Below are 22,063 nucleotides of genomic sequence, written 5' to 3' on the forward strand. Positions count from 1 at the left end.
TTTTACCTGTAAGATGGGTATAGTGGTGCTTAGTTGTCTTTAACATCATTTGAAACAATTCTATTAGACTGTATTGTGACAGCTGTGATATCAGCATGCATGTTAAAAACCATCAAATTGGTGATTTTTTTTTGTAGCCACTATAATATTGAAGATGGAAGAAAATAAGCAACATTTTCAGGATGTTATGCTTCCTTATTTCAAGAAAGGTAAAATACAACTGAAATGCAAAAATACTATTTGTACAGTATATGGAAAAGGTACTGTGACTGATAGAACATGTCAAAAATGGTTTGTGAAGCTTGAGAAATCTGGAGATTTCTCACTGGATGATGCTCCAGCATTGGGTAGACCAGTTGAAGTTGAGTGATTAAATTAAGACATTAATTAAGAACCATCAACATTATACCACACAGGAGATAGCCAACATACTCAAAATGTCCAAATCAAGCCTGGAAAATCATTTGCACCAGCTTAGTTATGTTCATAACTTTGATGTTTTGGTTCCTCATAAGTTAAGTGAAAAAAATCTTGACTGTATTTTTGTATGTGATTCTCTACTGACATCTAATGAAAATGTTCCATTTTTTAAAACAAGTTGTGACAAGCAATGAAAAGTGGATACTTTATAATAATGTGGAATGGACGAGATCATGGGGCAAGCAAAACAAACAACCACCAACCACTCAAAAGGCTGGTCTTCATCCAAAGAAGACGATATGCATATGGTGGGACTGGAAGGGAGTCCTCTATTATGAGCTCCTTCCAGAAAACCAAATAATTAATACCAACAAATACTGCTTCCAATGAGACCTACTGAAAGCAGCATTCAATGAAAAGCATCCAGAATTAGTCAATAGAAAACACATAATCTTCCATCAGGATAATGCAAGACTGCATGTTTCTTTGATGACCAGGCAAAACCTGTTACAGCTGGGCTGGGAATTTCTGATTCATCTGCCATATTCGTTCGCCAGACATTGTACCTTTGGGTCTCCATTTATTTTGGTCTTTACAAAATTCTCCTAATGGAAAAAAAATGTTAATTCCTTGGAAGACTGCAAAAGGCACTTGGAACAGTTCTTTGCTCAAAAAGATAAAGTGTTTTGAGAAAATGAAATTATGAAGTTGCCAAAAAAATGGCAGAAGGTAGTGGAACAAAATGATGAATACATTGTTCAATAAAGTTATTGGTGAAAACAAGAAATGTCTTTTTACTAAAACACCAAATGAACTTTTTGGCCAATCTGATATTTATGACACACTTCCAACACTGCCTAGCACATAGTTAGCATTGTGTTGATGTTTGATACTAATTAAATGCATAATAGATGTAGCAATACAATAGATACTGAAAGGGGGTGAAGATTATTTGGACAAGAAATTGTAGGCAGAGTCCCAGAGGCATAAAGTGATGTGGTATATGTGCAAATTTTCAAGCAGTTTTCTTTTTTTTTGGAGTTTTGGGTTTATATGAGGAATTGTAGGAGATGAGATAAATACCTTCTAAATTTGAACTTGGCAGTAGGCAAAGGGAACCCAGTGAAGGTTTTAAAGCAGAGAAGATATAATGATGACTTCTTGCTTTTACAAAGTTAACTGCGGTGTTAATGATTAAAATCCCTGCATTTCATTTCCTTTTACTTTCTTTTCTTAACCTTATACCAATAAAAGGAAGAATAAAAAGAAATCCGAATTTGGAGTTTGGAGATCTGGGCGCTAGACTTTGCTCTTATCCTTGAATATGACTTTTGCCTTCTCAGGAGGGTCTTAGATTTTTTCATCAGTCAAATGGCTATTGGAATGGCAGAGCATAAGGTTAAGTTCACAACGGAGATAATTTACAAAAGCTCTGTCCACATGCCTAGGGGTATGTGCACAGAAATATTTTTTTACTAAAAACAAGAATGATCAAAAATCTCAAAAGCAGAAAAATGTCTGTGTCAATAATTTAAATGAGCCTTTGCCAAATATTTTAAATTATAAATTTCTATACATGTTTGAAAATCCCCCTTAGATGGTAGGAGATGTAAGCATACAGTTTAAAATACTGATTTAAATGCTTCAGTAAAAATAAAAGAAGCAAAGAGAAACACTTGCTGCAACTTCCAAAGACTGTCTTGTAATTATCTAATACCCAATACTAATTTGCCTATAATTTAATTCTTTCTCTGAGTTAATTCTTCCATTTGCTAGATTGTATTACTTAGTGGGAACTTATGGAATTTAATTGACCGCAGTATCATATTGAAGTGCTTGAGTTTGGAAAGATTCTCATTATTGAAAGACATTATCAAGTTGTGGGTAATAATAGTAAGATCAGCCTTTACTTTGTACTATGTGTCTGCTGTAGATGCATGGCTCAGTGTTAACTATTTTGTGTACATTATTGCTCACCTTCTAACTCTGCAAGTTTTTATTATTCCCACTTTTTTATGAGCTGACTGGCTATTTTATTTTTTATTTTTTAATTAATTCTTGTTCAAGTACAGTTTTCTGTTTTATATTCCCAGCCCTGCCCTGCCTCCAGTGCTCCCCACCTTAATAGATGAGAAACTGAGGCTGAGAAAAATGAGGAGGCTTAATATCATATACACAGACAAGAGAGAACTAGGGATTGAAGCCCAGGTTTGTCTAACTCCAAAGCATATAAAACAATAATAAAAATAAAGAAACAAGATATGCTTAAGACGTGTAAAATACCAACACTAGATTAAACCTGGGAGGTTGGGCAGAGAGTTGGCCTGGGGGTTAACTGCACTTTATTATTACTACATCAATACATCAGCTGCTTCTCAGTTCTGGTAAATCCACTTCTGGTAAGTAAAGGATACCTAGACATACATTGTACACTTGGACCATCTCCAAGAAAACCACACTTGTCAGTAAAATGTGATGTGAAAGAACTTCAGGGCAGAGAAGCTCGTATTTTTTTAAAGTTCAAGTTTATTAAATCTGAATATAAATTTTCCTTAAGAAATGAAGTGACTCTTCCACCACAAGAATTTTAATTCTTGCCAAGTGTGAATTTCTTCATCCAAGGCATTTATCTAAGCACAAAAGCCTCAACTGAGAATTAAGCAGTACAATATATTTTCTTTTTCTTCTTTTTCTTTTTAAAATAGTTTGTAATATAAAACAGCTGAATAGTTTCCTTCATATTTAAACAAAATGAAATTTGCCTCTGGGAATTAAAGCAAACATTAGAAATTTTAGTCCAAGATGGTTTCTGAGGAAAGTTATAGACCATGATAACAGAGAATTTAAGTCAATGTATTCTCTCAACGAAAACTCTACAATAGTTACAGCCCTGTGTTTAGAGAGTTCAGCACTACACTAATTAAGGACTCAGAAACTGGTTAAAGTATGAAAGAAAAAGGTATAAATAAAAATATATTCCAAACCAAACTTGTACAAAAAGTTCCTTATTGTTTCAGCACTTTACTCATAGCCAGTCACTTATTAATTTTGACTAATTCCACCTCTCAGGAATGGAAATCACCTCAATCAAGTTATTTGTGAATTATCCAGACTTCAATTCACTCTTAATAAGGTCACCCACCACAGGATTGAGGCATATTTTATTGGTCTCTCAACATGTAACAAGCTATCCAAAGTCTTTCAACACCTAAGTTCTGATATTATCTTAGTTTCAATTATAATTTAACAACACGAGAAGAGATGAATTGTCATGGAAAATTAATAGCTCTCTTTTAAGGCTTTAGCAATTTGTTGGCTTCATCACCACCCCCAGACCCCTATTTATATGTTACATCTTTAAAAGAGCAGAGCATAATATATTTACTTTTCAATTAAGAATAAAAGATTCTGATAAACTAACATCAATTTTTACCTTAAAATTCTCCTCATCTCATGCCTAAGCAAACATCCTTCTGGTAACATATCTAGACTCATCCTTGGTGTCAATGAACAGTTTTAAGAAAATCTGATAACACAGTTCTAAAACTCCAGGTCTTAAGAACAACTGCACTTGTATTAGTCTCAGGAAGCTTTGCTTTTGATTTCCAAAAAAGCAAAGAGTCCAGCTAAGTAAGAACAATTTTTTAAAATCTTTTTAAAAAATTTATTTATTTATCTTTCTCTAAAGATAAAAGGAAGGAGAGAGGGAGAGAAACATCAATGTACGGTTGCCTTTAGTGCGTTCCCTGCTGGGAGTTGGCCTGCAGGGAACCGGCCTGCAACCCAGGCATGTGCCCTGACTGGGAATCGAACCGCGATCCTCTGGTTCGCAGGCTAGCGCTCAATCCACTGAGCTACACCAGCCAGGGCTTGAACAATTTTTTTTTTTACTTCTCTGAATATCTCCTATTTTAAAATATAAACTCATGGGCAAAAAAATTCTAAAATAGGACAGTTCATCTGTTTATAAATCTCCCTTCTTTTAGTCATTCAAAAGCAAACTGAATTCTTTATAAGAGAGCAGATATAGAATCACAACAGCAATACTAGCCAGAAGGACCCTGGGTCCTTCAGAATGGGTGCTAAAATGATCATGAATTAGACAAGTGGATTTACAGCCACAGCCAGGCTTTTGTGTAGCGCTGAAGCACGGTTTTCCTCCCTCACCTCAAGGGGTACACTTCCGTGCTCACCAGAGTTATCTAGCAGGAGGACACCCCCAATGAGCCAGGTAAACACTTCTACATTTCTGGGGCTTTTAACAAAGACCTCTAGAGGAATAACAAATTCTGAGAAAATCTGGGAGAACTAAATGCCAATGCATTGTTGGGCTGCTTTTCATTTCCCACAGACACATTATTGTGAGAGGTTCTTTCAGGAAACACTTGACACCAATCAACTTCACCATCAACAAGGAAGTGCTATAAACCTCCGGACCTTGTGTGTAAAACCATCCTCAGGTGCTCACTGTCCTCATTCATGGATGAAAGTGAATGCTGAAAACCTAGGGGCGAGAACTGGAATCCATGCATACCAGGCAGTGAGTGGTGGTCTTGCCTTGCATGTGGAGAAGAAAGGAGTTGGATGACATGCCATCCCTGTGGGCTTCGCAAGTGTCGTGTTATCATCTTTCTCTTAGCTCTCTGTTTTACTCGGTGCTCAGAAAGTCATCCTTTAATTCTCTACATTTTACTCCATGCTTAAAATAGATACTCTTTAATTCTAATTTAGTGTGTCTTTCATGAGAATCAAATGAGCCTTGTTCACTTGGAAACTTTACTTGCATGGTACTTGTTCCTAACAAGAGAAGTCCATTCAGCTCTGTCCCTTCATCAAAAAGCATCTACATAAACTGTATGGTTACCAGGGGTGAAGGGGTGGGAAGAATCAGGAGATGTTTAAAGGTATAAAGTTGTAATTAGTAGATAAGTCCTGAAGATCTAATGCATAGCATAGTGATTATAGATAACAATACTGTACTATAAACTTTAAAGTGGCAAAGAGACTATGTATTAATTGTTCCTTACATGAAAATAGAAACGATAATTATGTGATGTGATAGAGGTGTTAGCTAACACTACAGTGTCATCACAATGCAATATATAAAGGTAACAAAATGCAATATATAAAGGTAACGAATCAACATGCTTTACAGCATAAACTTACATGATGTTATATGTCAATTATATTTCAATAAAAATATATCAACAGATAACCATACGTATTTTGTATATTTATTATGTACTATATCGCTACATAACTGGAGATGTTTAAGTATGCATTAACTTTATTAACATTAATAGATTTGAAGTTTTTTTAACAAGGCTTTAATGGGAGTGCATTTACCCTGGACAGTGACCTTGAATCCTCCTTCACCCTTCCACTCCTCAACAGAGCCAAGTGCTCCCGTACGGGCACCATTCTTCAATAGTAAAAAAGGTACTTACAAGACCCTCCATAACAAGTAATGTTTAATCTGGTAATGATTGCCTGTGAAAACCTGATCTTTAACACTGAAAGGTGTCTTTGACCTTCTTTGTGACAAACTTCACAGTTTTTCCCATTTGAGCTTAAACCTCCTCCATTAGACAAAGTCACCAAAATGCTAGGAATAATGCATCCCCAGCACATACAACCACCAGTGGAAAAGAACCTTTGTGCTAAGGAAGAGACAGAGGCTTTGCTGCTATGGGACCTCAGATGCATACATAAACAATATCTCTGTTCCTTAAACAATTAGTCAGAAGGTCCCCAAATCCCAAGCAGGATAGGATGCCCATTTCTTCTGCACGGGCTCCTCTGCCTGTGATGCCTCACGTGGCTCAGATTAGTGCCGAGGGAGAGATTTATTTTTTTCTGGGTAATAGATATACAAGCCAAACTATTATGACAACTTGATAAATGTAGCTTTTGAAAATGCTTTCTGTTGTAATAATACAACAAACAACAAGGAGGCATGCTGCCAGGCGTCATCCATCAGTAGGTGAGCTGCCTGGGAACAGACAGCCCTGGTGTCACACTAGGCTTTCTTAGTCTGCCAGAGGCTCTAATGTGGCAGAGGCAGCCGAGAAGCAGAGAGGGAGAGGGAGAGAGAGAGAGAGAGAGAGAGAGAGAGAGAGAGTTGAAACTGCATTTTCAAAGCAATTTTAAACAGAATACAATTTAGTGGAGGCCCTCATTGAAAAACAATGCCATAAGTTGAGGCCTTGACTTAAAAGAATTTTTTGGCACAGGTAACATATTTTTGTAACCTCAGTTTTATAATTCAACACCTCTGCTCTATACTAAGCTCTCATTACAAAAACATTTTGAGTGCTGTCCCAGCTTGGAGACTCTTATTTATGTATACAGAGAGAGTTCCTAAAGCTTAATGCAGAGACCAAATTCAATATTAATGGAAACAATGTAGGTTTAGGGAAAACATTCTAAGATGACATCTCTTCTGGTTGTTTGATGTTCTCTCGACCAAAGGTAACTGAAGAGGTAACTAAAGAAAGCCTCTCTCTACTTTCACAGATTCTTTTGCATCAGCTAAGAGGCTGCAGAGCTGGTAAATTAAAATTTAGACCTATGGAAGGATATTACAGATTGAATTTTGGAGTTTGTCCCGTGAGTTTCAAATCGGTTCATTTGCTATTCTGAGTGTTTGGTGTGTTCTAAATTATAACTAGAAAACTCACTGCCAACTTTCCCCCCCACCCCCAAACAAGTATGATTTTACATATCTCTGCCTGCTCTTCAAAGACAGACATGCTACAACAAAGCACCACATTCTCACAAATATGGACTGAGAAAAGTGAGGACTATGCTCATGGAATCAAAAAAGAAAAAAGCAAGAATAATGACATTGCAAACCATCATTTAATAGGCCAGACTCTTTTCTGGGAGTACTGCTCAAACAATCCAGTGAGACAACATGCAGTACAGTCTGAAGGAGAAAACGAATCCCCACGCAGGCTTTTGTGGTAAGTTTTCGCACAATGCTTTCTGATTTACAGTCACTTAGCACATGTATTGAGCATCAGATCTGAACCGGTACAAAGCAAGGCATTGTGAAGGACACAATATGATTTTCCGGACCCTTATCAAAGTTAAAATTCAGTTGGAAAAAAAATCCACATGGGTCCAAAAAACACACACAACAGCACAAAACATAGTTAGCTGATGCACGTGGCCCAGGCACTAAACATAGGGGGAAATGGATGAAGGGGCAGGTGGATAAGAGGGAAGTAATAGATGAAGTGATATCTTAGGTAGAGTGTCCCACGCAGGCCATATGAGCCCCAAGAGTGTGATAGAAGAAAGGAATTCAAGAAACAGCTTTCCCTCCCTTCTTACTCCTGCTTCCCAAAGTACTACAGTAGATTCCTGGCCCTAGTACTCAATTCAAACAATTCACTCAACACTGACTGGGTACCTATTATGTGCAAGGTGGGGAGGTATAAAAAAAGCATGATAAAACCTGGGTCTACAGTGTTGATAGCCAAATGGGGGCCAGTGTCATGCAAATAACTGTAACACAAGTGAGACTGTGTAAATGTGATTAAAAGTGGTGTGGATAAAATGTCTTATAAATACAGCAAAGTGCCATTAAGNTGGCCCTAGTACTCAATTCAAACAATTCACTCAACACTGACTGGGTACCTATTATGTGCAAGGTGGGGAGGTATAAAAAAAGCATGATAAAACCTGGGTCTACAGTGCTGATAGCCAAATGGAGGCCAGTGTCATGCAAATAACTGTAACACAAGTGAGACTGTGTAAATGTGATTAAAAGTGGTGTGGATAAAATGTCTTATAAATACAGCAAAGTGCCATTAAGGGCCCCTGCTGGAAGCAACTTTAAATAACATTTAGGATTTTGACAGGCTGATATGGGCAGCAAGAGACATTGTAGGCAGAGGGCTCACAAGGAGAAGAGGCACAGAGTCAGCCAAGAGCTCAGTGCTTTGACAAACCACAACACAGTCCTGTAGCTGCCCAGGACTCTTTTCATTTTTAGAAAACATTTTTTTTCTTTCATGTAAGGTTTATTTCACTCAGCAAAATGTGTGTGAATACAAAAAAGATGAGTTTTAAAATTCAGCTTGGGCCAAACTGTATAAACACGTCTTCATCACCCTTCTCATGCCATCTGATGTGGACACAGCTACAGTTTATTATTTTTTTAATTTCAATTACAGAACACTACCCAATTAGCTTCACAAATGACACACCCACAGGGTGGTCTCAGCAGGCACCAGAGCCCCTCCTCGGGGAGTTCTGCTCTGTGGGATCAGCCCTTGCACATCAGCTCATCAGCTGTGCTCACTGTCAGTCCTCACAGACAGTCAGCCTGAGGGGCAATTTCGGGCCAACGGCAGCCAAGGCCCAGCTACAACAGGAAGGTGTACACAGCCCACACAAGAAACTCCTAGAGCACCTGGCTCATGCGACCAGGGAGACTGTGCCATTGGGTCCCACAGGACACCTATTGTATAAAGCTATCCTGCCAGGACTGGGTGGTTATTAGAAAACATATTTTTCTTTCTTTATTTGCTTTTCTCTCCTACAGTCTTTGTGTTTGATCTTTGAGCTTCAGTGCCCAGCAAAGTGCCTGGCTTACTGTTAGGACTCCACAATTATTTATTGGGAACAGAAGAAAAAGAAGGAAGCAAGGGAGGGAGAGAAGGAAAGAAGGAAGGGTCAAAAGAAGAGGGAAGCAGTATACCAGAAGGAAATGCTGAAAGAATAATTTCAGGCCATGAAGAATTGCTGGTCTCAAATTTGCTCTAGTTTTTGAACCCTGAAACTGGATTAAAATCCTTCTATAATAAACCAAAGATGAAAAGTTTAAAATGAAACTAAATAGCTACCAAAGGAAAGAAACTTTGGCTCTTTTCTGTGAACGTGTTTATTTTCACATGTTTACTCAAAATGGCATTTGTCACTGCACTGCATTTGGTCCCTCTGAAAGATGGTGAGGGGTGGGGGCGAGGACTTGCTGCCTTTGGCTTCAGACCCACTAGCAGGAAGGACATGCACTTTATAATACATATACACATGCCATAAGGTTTGCAAATGATCTTACATATGCTCAGTAGTCAAAAGAGGAAAAGAATGAGAATAAAAACAAATGTGTTTTAGCAACATCAAGTCCAATTTTTCCATCTTCCCCATGAGGAAAATGTATATTATGAAACTCTAGGACTCTCACAACCTCACCCCATACAACCCTGGAGCTGGGAATTTATGAATTATTTTGGCTAGAGACAAAAGTTCTTCAATCCACCCATATCATCCAGATGTCCGTTGCAAAATGGGAGCCTGGAGAATCTCATTTTTCTTTGAAAACCATTCATATTAAGAGTAACTTTTGCTCCTCTTCCTATCTAGCAGCAGAATGGGGTTTGAATGCATATGTACAGGAGAAAGACACACACTCTCTCTCAGGGTCACATATGCTATTTTAGAGTTGAAGGGCACATTTGACATTTGTTCAGTATAAATCTTTATTGAACACCTATTCTGTTCTAGGTACTGCCCACATGATATCACAGATGAGCAAACAGAATCCCAGAGCAACTAAAACCCAATTGATTGTAACAAAGTTAGGAAATGGGGTGGGGGCAAGATTCAAACTTAGTAACTGGATAAATAATGAAAAAGATAATACATAAAATAGGAAAAAGCTTCTCAGGCTTCTCTCAGAAGCAATGAAACACACCATTAGCTTGGTTCCCAAACAGTGACTCTCCATGAGGAAAGAACCTCTTTCTTGACCACTGGGTCCTACACCAAAGCCCAGAGGAAGGGATTGGCTCTGAAGCTATTTGAGATTGGCACAGGTAGTCACAGGCTTTGGCTGATGATCACACAGATATATGATGGTACTTAGCACTCTATACTTATTCTTTCTGCTTCCAGGTACAGCATCCACCCCCTAATATATGCAATTCTGATACCCTTCTTTTGCAGCTCTCAATACCTAGTGTCCCTTATTTATAATTTCAGTCTCTCTCGTGCTCTCTCTCCCCCTGCTCTACACACCACTACACACCTTCGTGGTTGAAACCAAGCAAAACAGTTGGGTTTGGACAAAGACTCCTCCTCTATTATACGAATTGGGCCCAAACAGAGAAAATAACAGAATTCAAGTAATATTAGGAAGACTTTATTTTTTTTAGAGGGAAAGGGGTAATGACAGATGTGGAATTAAAGGTGGACAATTAAACTCCACTCTCTGGATAAGAAATTTAATGAATTTGAAGGGAGCTGGATATCACAGAATTTGCATAAAACACCTCAGATACTGGGCATCAACTTAATCATTTACTAACAACATGGAGGCTTAGAGGGTCATATACAAGCGTGGGGAAAGTAGGTTTACAGCTGTAATACAATAATTAGTAAATAAATAATAATATAAGAAAAAAACTCTGTGTTCCTCAAACTCACAACTATAAATCTGCTTTTGCCTACCCCAATATATAGGCTGGGTGATGGAATGGAAGAAGATTTCAGAAGTCACTTACTCCATTTGCCAATTTGGGCATGACTGACCTTGATTAATATTAGACAACTGGATAACAACTCAGAAAAGTTACTGCTGTGGCTCCCAGTAGTGCAGGGGCAATCTGCAGTTCTACGTCCTGACACAATGGTGTCCGGATGCAGATCATCTTATGTAGAAGTATGAGAAATTTAAACATGAAGAAGCTTTTAATCAGAAAATACATTATTTTCTTCATTATCCAAACCTCTACATTTCCAGAGAACTAGAGATAAGCCTCATCATCTCACTATTACCCCCTCCCATGGAGCAGTGGTTCTAATACTGGATACACATTTAAATCATTTGGAAGAGCTTTTTAAAAATTATTGATGTCAGGAAGCCAAACCTAGGAATTTTAATTTAACTGGTTTTCAGTGGGGCCCAGATATTTACATCGACTTTTTAAAAAGCTTTCATGTTGATTCTAAAGTACAGCAAGGATAGAGAATCATGGCTATAGATGTATCATCTATTTAGAGAGCTAGAGAAAACTCTTCCAATTAAGTTTCTACTATAATTAGTAGAAACTTAGAAAAATCTATAAAAACTTAATAATTTGGTAAATTCTCTAGAGCAGAAGCTTGCCTTTTAGTCTTTTTATCCTCAGATAACTGGTAACCTGCCTAATACACAGTTGATGTTCAATAAATACTTATCAAATGAATACACAAAAATTTATAAAAATCCAGTCTTGAAAAGCTATGTGTTTCTAAGAATTTATCTATTTTTTCTAGGTGACCCAATTTGTTGGCATATAATTGGTATAACAGTCTTTTCTAATCTTTCTAATTTCTGAGTTATCCATTGTAATGTTTCATTTTACACTTTGGATTTTATTTATTTGTATCTGTTCTCTTTTTTTCTTAGGCTAGCCAGAGGTTTGTTAATTTTGTTTATCTTTTCAAGTACCCCTCTATCCTAGTTTAGTTGATTAGAAACATTTTTTTTACTCTTTATTTGATTTCTGCTCTAATATTTATTACTTTCTTCCATATCTTAACTCTGGGATTTGTTTGCTCTTTCTTTCCTAATTTAGACCAATAACACAGTAACAATAAGAAAATTGAAGCAGTAATCAAAATCCCAACAACAAAAAGCTAGGACCTAATGGCTTCACTGATAAATCTACTAAATATTAAAAAATACCAATATTTATTAAACTGTTTTAAAAATACAAAAAGAGGAAACACTTCCAAACTAATTTGATGAGACCAGTTTCACTCTGATACCAAAGTCAGACAAAGACACCATGAGAAAAAAAACTGTAGGCCAATATCCCTAAAGAACACGGATGCAAAAAACTTTAATAATATCCTAGAAAAATGAATTCAACAACACATTAAAAGAATTATACACCATGACCAAACAGGATTTATCACAGTGATGCAAGGACAATACAATACATGCAAATCAGTCAACGTGTTACACCACATTAGCAGCCTTAAAGATAAAAAATGCTTGATCGTCTCACTAGATTCAGAAAAAGCAGTTGGCAAAATTCAACATCCATGACAAAAAAAATAAACTCTCAACAATGTAAGTGTAAAAGAAACCTAGCTCAACACAGTAAAGGCCAGATGTGAAAAGTTCATAGCCAACATGATAATCATTGGGGGGAACTGAGAGCTTTTCTCTAATATCCATTGCAAGCAAAGGGGCCCACTACCAGTACTTCTATTTAACATAGTACCAGAGAATTACACAAGAAAAAGAATTTAATGCTATTAAAATTGAAAAGAAAAAAATAAAATGATCTCTGCAGATGACATGATCATATACAAAAAACCATAGTGAATCAACAACAACAACAACAACAACAACAAAACACTTGTTAGAACTAATAAATGAATTCAGTAAAGTTGCTGGATAAAAAATTAACATATAAAAATTGGTGGCATTTCTATATACTAACAACAAACTACCTGAAAAGGCTATTAAGAAAGCAATCTCAAGTATAATTGCATCAAAAAATTAAATACTTAGAAATAAACTTAACCAGTGAGGTAGAAGATATATTATGCCCCCCAAACTATAAAACATTAAGGAAGGAAATTAAAGAAGATACAGATAGATAGAAATAGATACCATGTTCATGGATTGGAAGAGTTAATATTGTTAAAATGTCCATGTTCTCAAAGTGATCTACAGATTCAATGTACTTTCTATAGTAAATACAAATGACATTATGTATAAAAATAGGAAAAAATCCTAAAATTCATACAGAATTTCAAAAGATCCCAAATAGCCAAACCAATCCTGAGAAAGAAGAAAAAAAACTGGAGGCATTACACACTTCCTGATGGCAAAAGATGCGAAGATATAGTATTAAAACAGTATGGTACTGCATAAAAACAGACATACAGATCAATGGAGCAGAACAGAGAATCCAGAAATATGTTTAGGTTAACTAATATGTAACTGTTAACTAATCTTTGAAAAGGGCGTGAACAATTTATAATGTGAAAAGATAGCCTCTTCAATAAAGATGTCAGGAAGATAGATATCCACATGAAGAAGAATAAAATTGGGCCCTTCTCTCACATCAAACACAAACAAACATGAAATAAAAAATGATGAAAGATTAACTGGACATAGTATACGCTTCCACTTATTTGTTTTTGTCTCAGTTTCTTTTTTCAATGTCAAAGTTTTCCTGAGTACAGGTCATTTACCTCCTTGGTTAAATTCACTGCTAGGTATTTTATTTTGCTGTTGTTATTATTATAATAGTAGATGAAATTGTTCTCTCAGTTTCTCTTTTGGATAGTTCATTATTGGTGTATAAAAATGGCACTGATTTCTGAATATTAATTTTGTATTCTGCTACTTTTCTGAATTCATTTATTACATCTAGTAGTTTTTTTTGGTGGAGTGTTTAGGGTTTTTCTATGTCCAATATTATGTCATCTGCAAATAATGACAGTTTTACTTACTCCTTTCCAATTTAATGCCCTTTATTTCTTCTTATATGATTGCTGTGGCTAGGACTTCCAGTACTACTGGTTCAGCCACTGTGGAAAACAGTATGGAGTTTCCTCAAAAAATAAAAAATAAAACTGTTTTTTTGACCTAGTAATCCATCTGGGACTATGTCCTAAGAATCCCAAAACACTAATCAGAAAGAATATGTGTTCATAGCAGCATTATTTACAACAACCAAGGTCTGGAAACAGCCTAAGTGCCCATCAGTAGATGAATGGATAAAAAAGCTGTGGTACATTTAGGCAATGGAATAATACATGGCTATAAAAACAGAAGGAAGTTTTACCTTTTCAACAGCATGGATAGACCTGGAAATTATTATTCTAAGTGAAACAAGACAGTCAGAGGAAGAAAAATACTATATGATCTCACTTATATGTGGAATCTAATGAACAAAATTGATGAACAAAATAGAAACAGAGGCATGGATACATGGAACAGACTGACAGCTGTCAGAGGGGTGGGGGTACAGAATGAAAGAAGGAAAAGAGGTTAGCCGTGAACATATATGCATAACCCATGGACACGGACAACAGTGTGGTGATGGCCAGAGGGAAGCAGGCTGGGGGCTGGGAGGAGGTGGGCAAATGGGGAAAAATGGGGACATCTTAAGTGTAATAATAGAAATAATAATAATAAATGATTAAATAGAAGAGCTCAAGCTGTGAAACTACCAGAAGGAAACATGGAAAAAAACTTCTTGACGCTGGTCTTGGCAATGATTTTCTTTTGGTCATTACACTAAAAGCATAGGCAGCAAAAGTACAACAGGAAACATTTGCAGAGTGAAAAGACAACCTATACAGTGGAAGGAAATATTTGCAAGCCATACATCTGATAAGGGCTTAATATCCAAAATATAAAAGAACCTCCTATGGTTTGAGTTTCAATGGTTGGAAACTCAAATATTCCAATTAAAAAAGGCTAAAGACCTGACTAGATATTTCCCAAATATGACATACAGATGGCCAACATGCACATGCAAAGGTGCACAACATCACTAAGTACCAGGGAAACACAAGTCAAAACCACAATGAGATATCAGCTCATGCCTGTTAGAATGGCTACTGTAAAAAAGACCAAAGGTAACTTGTCAGCAATAATTTGAAACTAATTAACTAGCAATAGTGAGAAAAGTGAAACTTTGCACAATGTGGGTGGAAATATAAATTTGTAAACCATATGGAAAAGAATATTAAAGTTCCCTTACCCCAAACTAAAAACTACACAATCCAGTAACTTCACTACAGCATTATTCATAACTGCCAAGACATGGAAACAACATAAATGCACCTTGACAACAAATGAGTGAATAAAGAATAGTTGGTGTGGGAGGAGGAGGGGGGAGAGAGAGAGAGAAATGGAATATTATTTAGTCTTCACAAAGAAGAAAATACTGCCCTTTGTGATAACATGGAGGAACCTGGAGATCGCTACGCTAAATGAAATAAGCCAGACACAAAAAGACAAATGCAGCATAATCTCACTTGTATGAAGAATCTAAAATTGTGCAACTCATAGAAGCAGAAAGTGCAATGGTGGTTTGCCAGGAGCAGAGGAGAGGGAAAATGAGGAGATGCTGGTGAAAGGGGACCAAGTTTCAGTTGTGCAAGATGAAAGAGTTCTGGATATCTAATACATACCCTAGTGACAATAGTTAACAACACTATTGTATACTCGAAATTTGCTAAGAAAACAGATTTTAAATTAAATCTTGTCATTATACATTCAAACACAGAAACTATGAAGAGATGATAAATTATTTAGCTTGATCGTGGTGATCTTTTCACAATGTACATGCATATCAAAACATCAAATTATAAACCCTATATATAATTTTTATATTTCCAAGATATCTCAATAATCAGTAAAATGAAAAAAAAATGGAGAAATAAAAACTTTAGAAAGGCAATTGAACTAACAAAACAAGGAATTTTTTAAGTAAACAGAAAAATACAGCCCAGAGTTACAAATTCCCAATATGGCCACTAAAGATTATGGACATCAAACATATTTTTCAACCATCTTTCATTCCAACACACAGGTTCATTGGATAAACCAAGCGATAAACTGGTCTCAAACGTTCAGTCATTGGCCTTAGTGGATTCTTCTCCTTGAAAGGAGATTAGATCTTAGAACAAAACATTCCTCTAAGATATACAACCTGGAATATTAGAAGTCCCAGTAATACATTTAGACTAGGCTTTGACCCAAAAAGTAAAAGGAAGGCAACCGCAAACTCTCAAACATAAATCCCAAAAAGTGAACTCTCCTTTAACGCAATGAAAAGACCACCTCATATAAAAGACATGAGTAGTCAGACCCACTCTAAACTTGTATATCTTTCCTTTAAACAAAAACTCAAACATTTCCAAAGAAAACAAGGCTGATAACATGCAATACTAGATGAAGAAAAACAGATAAATCTTGCTTTGGGGCTCACTTGAACTGAAAGTTCTAAAACGTCTTAAAACAAGTTCTGTGAACCTTAATTAGATGTTATGATAGAGATGAGATAATTTTAAAAGAAAAAAACGTTTGTTTAATAAGCTAAATCTTTAAATTTTTTCTTTTGGTATTTATTATTATATGGTATAGAAATTAATTGCTAACTAAAGTTTATATTAGTGTTAAGTATCAATATTTTTATGGGAGAAAAATTATGGGCAATAAAAAAATTCAGAGATTTTAGCTCACTTTCCCTTAGCTCAATTATTATGAAATGAGATGGTTAAAATGATCTTCCTTACTCCTGTGAGATGAAACTTTTTAAGGTTATTTTAATTTTTCTGTGTTTATATCAACACCACTGTGGCAGCCATATCCCTTTGGAATAATATCATAATCTTACTTTACTAAGGTACCTTAATAGTATGAAGAGTTTATCTTTGTTTATCTAATAATTCAACTTAAGAAATTTTACTTAATTCAAAATGTATTAACTTTATAAAAGTGCTTTTATTTTTGTCTAGATAGGTTGTTTTTCGCTATTTGGATATATGTAAACTTGACAAGCCCTTCACCTAAATCCATTGGGATGTAACAAAATACTTATATTTTAAATGTACTAAATAATCTATTAATCTACTCTATTAACTAACCTGCAGATTAACTGGGCATTTCAGAAAATAGAAAATCTTATTTAGTCACCAACGCTGTGTCTGTCGTCACATTTAAGGGCCTCTGGAGGTCTGACCAACTGCCGTTTCAGATAAGGGGCAGTTTTTCCTTTTGACCTCAGTGTTGGCATAGGCCTACAACGGTGGCATACGTCATATTAAAGCACACTGCTCTTAAGTGCCTTATGCATCTGGAACTCCTTATGGGCAAAAATAAATGAACTGTTGGAGACAAACCTAAAGCTCTCAGAGACAGATCTTTAGTATCAAATGTTTTAAAATATTCTTAAGTAATTTAGGCTGGAAAAAGATTGTTTCCACTAAAAACACACACACTAGATAGGTCAACTAGAAATATTAATTTGCTAAAACTGTTATTTTAGAATATTTAGTGGCAAAGGTGAAGAGCTGGAAAGAGAAGAAGCAGTTTTTCAGGTAGTGGGTCCATTACTTAATTTACTTGAAATAAAGAACCATCATAAAGTACAAATAGGTATAGTCTGTTTTCTATTTGGGAAAAAATAAAAGCAGACATTACGTACCACTTAGTGATAGGAGATTAGCCATAGTTGCATTAGCAGAGTTATGCAATAAAATATAATGTTACAGAAGTTAGTAAACATTATAGAAAAAAAGTTCATACACTGGCTTCCTTCAGTGCTCAAACCAAGATTGCAGGTAAAGACAATTATCAATGCTCTAATACCAGAAATTGGGAAAATCAAGCACTGCTTACTTTCTGTTAACCTCAGAAAAAAAGGATGGGGAGAAGCCTGGGAAAGAGTTCTGCTCAGTAACTCCTTGTATCAGTGTGTTTCCCCCAGCATCCAGCACTGCCTGCTGAGAGTGAAGGATTTAACATCTAATGCTTGTCTGTATTTTCATTTTGCTTTGCCTCCACTGCTTTTCAGTCTCTGTATCCACCAAACAATCAGTCAGGGAAGATATTCTCTACTTGGGTTAACCAAGCCTTCTTACAAGCTCCTGATCAATCAGGAAACAACTAACTCCAGAAGTTGAGTAGTTATCTCCTCAACCAAATTTGGGCATTTTACCTCTCTGTACAGTTCTATCATGTTGGAAATAAAATAGTTATTAGCTAATAGACTTAAAAAATATATCAGACCTAAATGTGACCTAAGACAGCATATGACCCAGACTAAGAAATTGGTCTGGCACGTTCATTCTGCAGGTTAATGGGGTTTATTTGGGCTGAATTTGAATGCTTGCTATCATACTACCACACACACATCCTGGTTACGTGTGGGGTTCTAAGGACACACATGTTCCTAGCCTCTGATCATTCCCAAGAGTGTAAGGTGACTGAATTGAATTCAGATACCTAAATCTGCAGTTCAGAGATGAGGGGGAACCCATTAGTCATTAAACATATATAAGAAAGTCATAGAAGACCACGGATGGTAAGTTGCAAAAAAATGATGCCAGTTCTTCACCCTCCCTACATGGCCTGCTTTTCCATGTAACAATTTTGCTTTCCTGCTTTGACTCTAGGGTTGACCAAGTGACTTACTTTGGCTAATGTAAATTCTTACAAAACCATGACAGGATTATTTACCTGTGTCCCAGAATATGTTTTGGCACCTTCTTCAACAGGAGTAGTGTTGTGAGGTCAGTGTATGCTCAGCTGTACTATCCTGGTTTTCTTGAGACAAATGACACATACCATATTTTGCCATGTATAATGCATACTTTTGCCCAAATATTTGAAGGAAAAATTAGGATGTGCATTATACATGAATATAATAATCCTGTGTATAAGGTGCACAAAAATGTGGGTGCACATTATACATGGCAAACTATGGTATTTCAGTTCAGCTATTCAGTCTGTTTTTTTTAAATCCTCACCAGAGGATGTGTGTATTGATTTTTAGAGAGAGAAGAAAGAAAGTGGGGGAAGAGAGAGAGAGAGGGAAACATCAATGGATCAGTTACCTCCCCATGTGCCCTGACTGGAGATTGAACTCACAACTCAGGAATGTTTCCTGATGACCAGGATTAAACCCACAACTTTCTGCTATAAAGGATGATGCTCCAACCAACTGAGCCACCTGGCCAGGGCTCAGTCTGTTGTTTTAATTCTTCTTTATGTTCTCACTGGATTTGGAAATGCCCTCTGTTTGGAAGCTTCCCTCTTTCATCAAGTCCCTAAAGAAATGGGTGGTCCACCCCTCTCCCCATCTTTTAGCTTTATTTCCAGCACAGTATGTGTATACTAAATGTATTAGAAAGTTGATCAGGGATATGTATTCTACACATTTATACTTTTAGATTTATATACTATTCAGCAATTCATTATAAGTAGATAAAAACTGATATCTTCTATAGTATTGTAATAAAATCTTAACAACTGGAGTCTTAATTTGCCATGTCACAAAAATGGTATTTTTAAATTTCACACAACATCAATATTTGGGAAAATGCTGAATGACAGAATTTTACTTGTGATATTAATTTATTCCTTAAGTGGCTTCTCAGTCTCTCACTCAATAAAAGTTTCTCACAATGTAGCATTCACATCACTGAGCCAACATGAAGGTTCCCATGCATTTCTTACTAGTTTTGTGAGACACATGTTTTGGCTCATCCCTAAAGAACACTCAAGCATGCTAATTTAAGAAAACTGCATAATAGGAATATTCCAGTTTTGTACATTTTGGCTTTACTGATGTATGTTTATTATCAGTTATGCCTCAGAGTGCTATCACCATGTAGCATCATGTAATGCAGATTTAGGAAGTTTGTGATATTCAAGTTAAGAAAATAGGTGAAATATAAAAATGAAAGGCCTCTTCTATCTTATTAGCTTAGGGATCTGGTCTGATATGGAGCTAGCTTTCAAAGATGATAAACAAACTTGAATACAATCCAATAGATGCATCCTCAGTGCAGACTAAACATTGCAATAGCTAAATACCAGAATCCCTCTGGTTTCTTGTAAGATATGCCCTCTGACCATTTCCCTAGGAGCTGCCATTTCCACTGAGACCTGTGCCTGGAATCAGAATGGTCTGTAGTTATCAGTGGATTCAGTGAAGGAACATCTATTGAGCTCCTAGTATCTGTCAGACTCTGTGTAGGCCCTGGGGATACAGAAGGCATAAGACTCAAACTCCGATTTCAAGAAATTGTCACTTTTATTAGAATAAGTTGACATTTTCCTGAATGTACATCTCACTACCTTCTGCTCTTTATGAAGTTTATAAGAATCAGAGGTGCATCTTGTTTCCTTATTTCTTTTCATGTTTTATAATATGTAATAATTTTGACCAAACCTTTTACTTGCAAAGTCAAATAAAATCTTTTATTAAAAATATTACTTGGGGACTTTTAGCCAAGATGGAGGCATAGGTAGTTATACTTTGCCTCTTTGCACAAACGAAAGAAGGATAACAAATTTAAAAACAGAAAATAACCAGACCTGCCAGAAAATCAAACTGCATGGAAGTCCCACAACCAAGGAATTAAAGAAAAAACATTCACCCAGACTGGCAGGAGGGGTAGAGAGGACTCCCAGAAAGGTGGTGGGTGGAGGACCAGGGTAGGCAAGATGGCAGCTGGAGGACCAGATGAGGCAGTGGCTGGCAGACTGGGCAGTCTCACATTTGCATGTGGATAAACCAAAAGTAACTACTGGGGAGTGACACAGACCACACAACCCAGGGTTCCAGTGTGAGGAAATAAAACCTCAAAACTTGTGACTGAAAAATCCTGTGGGGGTTGAGGCAGTGGGAGAAACTTGCAGACTCACAGGAGAGTTCATTGGAGAGAGCCACAGGGTCCTTGAATAGACACGAACCCACCCAGAAATCACCACCAGAAGGACCCAATTTGCTCATGGGTGTTGGGGAAGTGACTGAAAGCCAACCAACAGCTGAGAAAGTGACACTGTTACCTCTCTGACCCCTTCTCCACATACAGCACCACAACACAGTGACCTGGATGGCCTTGCCCTAGTGAATACCTAAGGTTCCACCCCTTACTACATAACAGGTGCACCAAGACAAAAAAAAAATGGCCCAAATGAAAGAACAGATCAAAACTCCAGAAAAAAAACCAGCTAAGTGACGAAGAGATAGCCAACCTACCAGATGCACAGTTCAAAACACTGGTAATCAGGATGCTCACAGAAATGGTTGAGTATGGTTGCAAAATAGAGGAAAAAGTGAGGGCTATAAAAAGTAAAATAAAGGAAATGAACAGGGAATCAACAGTGACAAGATGGAAACCAGGACTCAGATCAATGGTCTCGACCAAAAGGAAGAAATAAACATTCAACCAGAACAGAATGAAGAAACAAGAATTCAAAAAAAAATGAAGAAAGGCTTAGGAACCTCAGGGGCAACTTTAAACATTCCAACATCCCAATAATAGGGGTGTCAGAAGGAGAAGAGAACAGCAAGAAATGAAAAACTGATTTGAAAACATAATGAGGGAGAACTTTCCTAATTGGGCAAGGGTTAATAGACTTCCAGGAAGCCCAGGAAGCTCAGAGAGCCCCCAAAAAGTGGGACCCAAGAAAGCGCACACCAAGGCACATGATAATATTACACAAGATTAAAGTTAAGGAGAGAATCTTAAAAGCAGCAAGAGTAAAGAAGATAGTTACCTACAAAGGAGTTCCCATAAGACTATCAGCTGATTTCTCAAAAGAAAGCTTGCAGGCAAGAAGAGACTAGAAAGAAGTATTCAAAGTCATGAAAGGCAAGGACCTGCATCCAAGATGTCTCTATCCATCAAAGCTTTCATTTAGAATGTAAGGGTAGATAAAGTGCTTCCCAGATAAGTTCAGTATAAAGGAGTTCATCATCAACAAGCCCTCATTATATGAAATGTTAAAGGAACTTATCTAAGAAAAAGATAAAAATATGAACAGTAAAATGACAACAAACTCAAAACTACCAACAACTGAACCTAAAAAAACAGAAACAAAAATGAACTAAGAGAACAACTAGAACAGGAACAGAATCACAGAAATGGAGATCACATG

At 36.6% G+C, this 22,063-nt stretch overlaps 1 protein-coding gene across 2 annotated transcripts in view; it reads right to left on the reverse strand.

The window, feature by feature from the left end:
• ADAMTSL1 (ADAMTS like 1) overlaps positions 1-22,063 on the reverse strand; it is a 437,788-nt gene that overhangs the window by 380,835 nt on the left and 34,890 nt on the right. The gene's annotated exons all lie outside the window — the stretch shown is intronic.

This window comes from Sturnira hondurensis, unplaced genomic scaffold, assembly GCF_014824575.4.
Source record: "Sturnira hondurensis isolate 20B ecotype Veracruz unplaced genomic scaffold, ASM1482457v3 Scaffold0013559, whole genome shotgun sequence".
NCBI classification, from domain to species: domain Eukaryota; kingdom Metazoa; phylum Chordata; class Mammalia; order Chiroptera; family Phyllostomidae; genus Sturnira; species Sturnira hondurensis.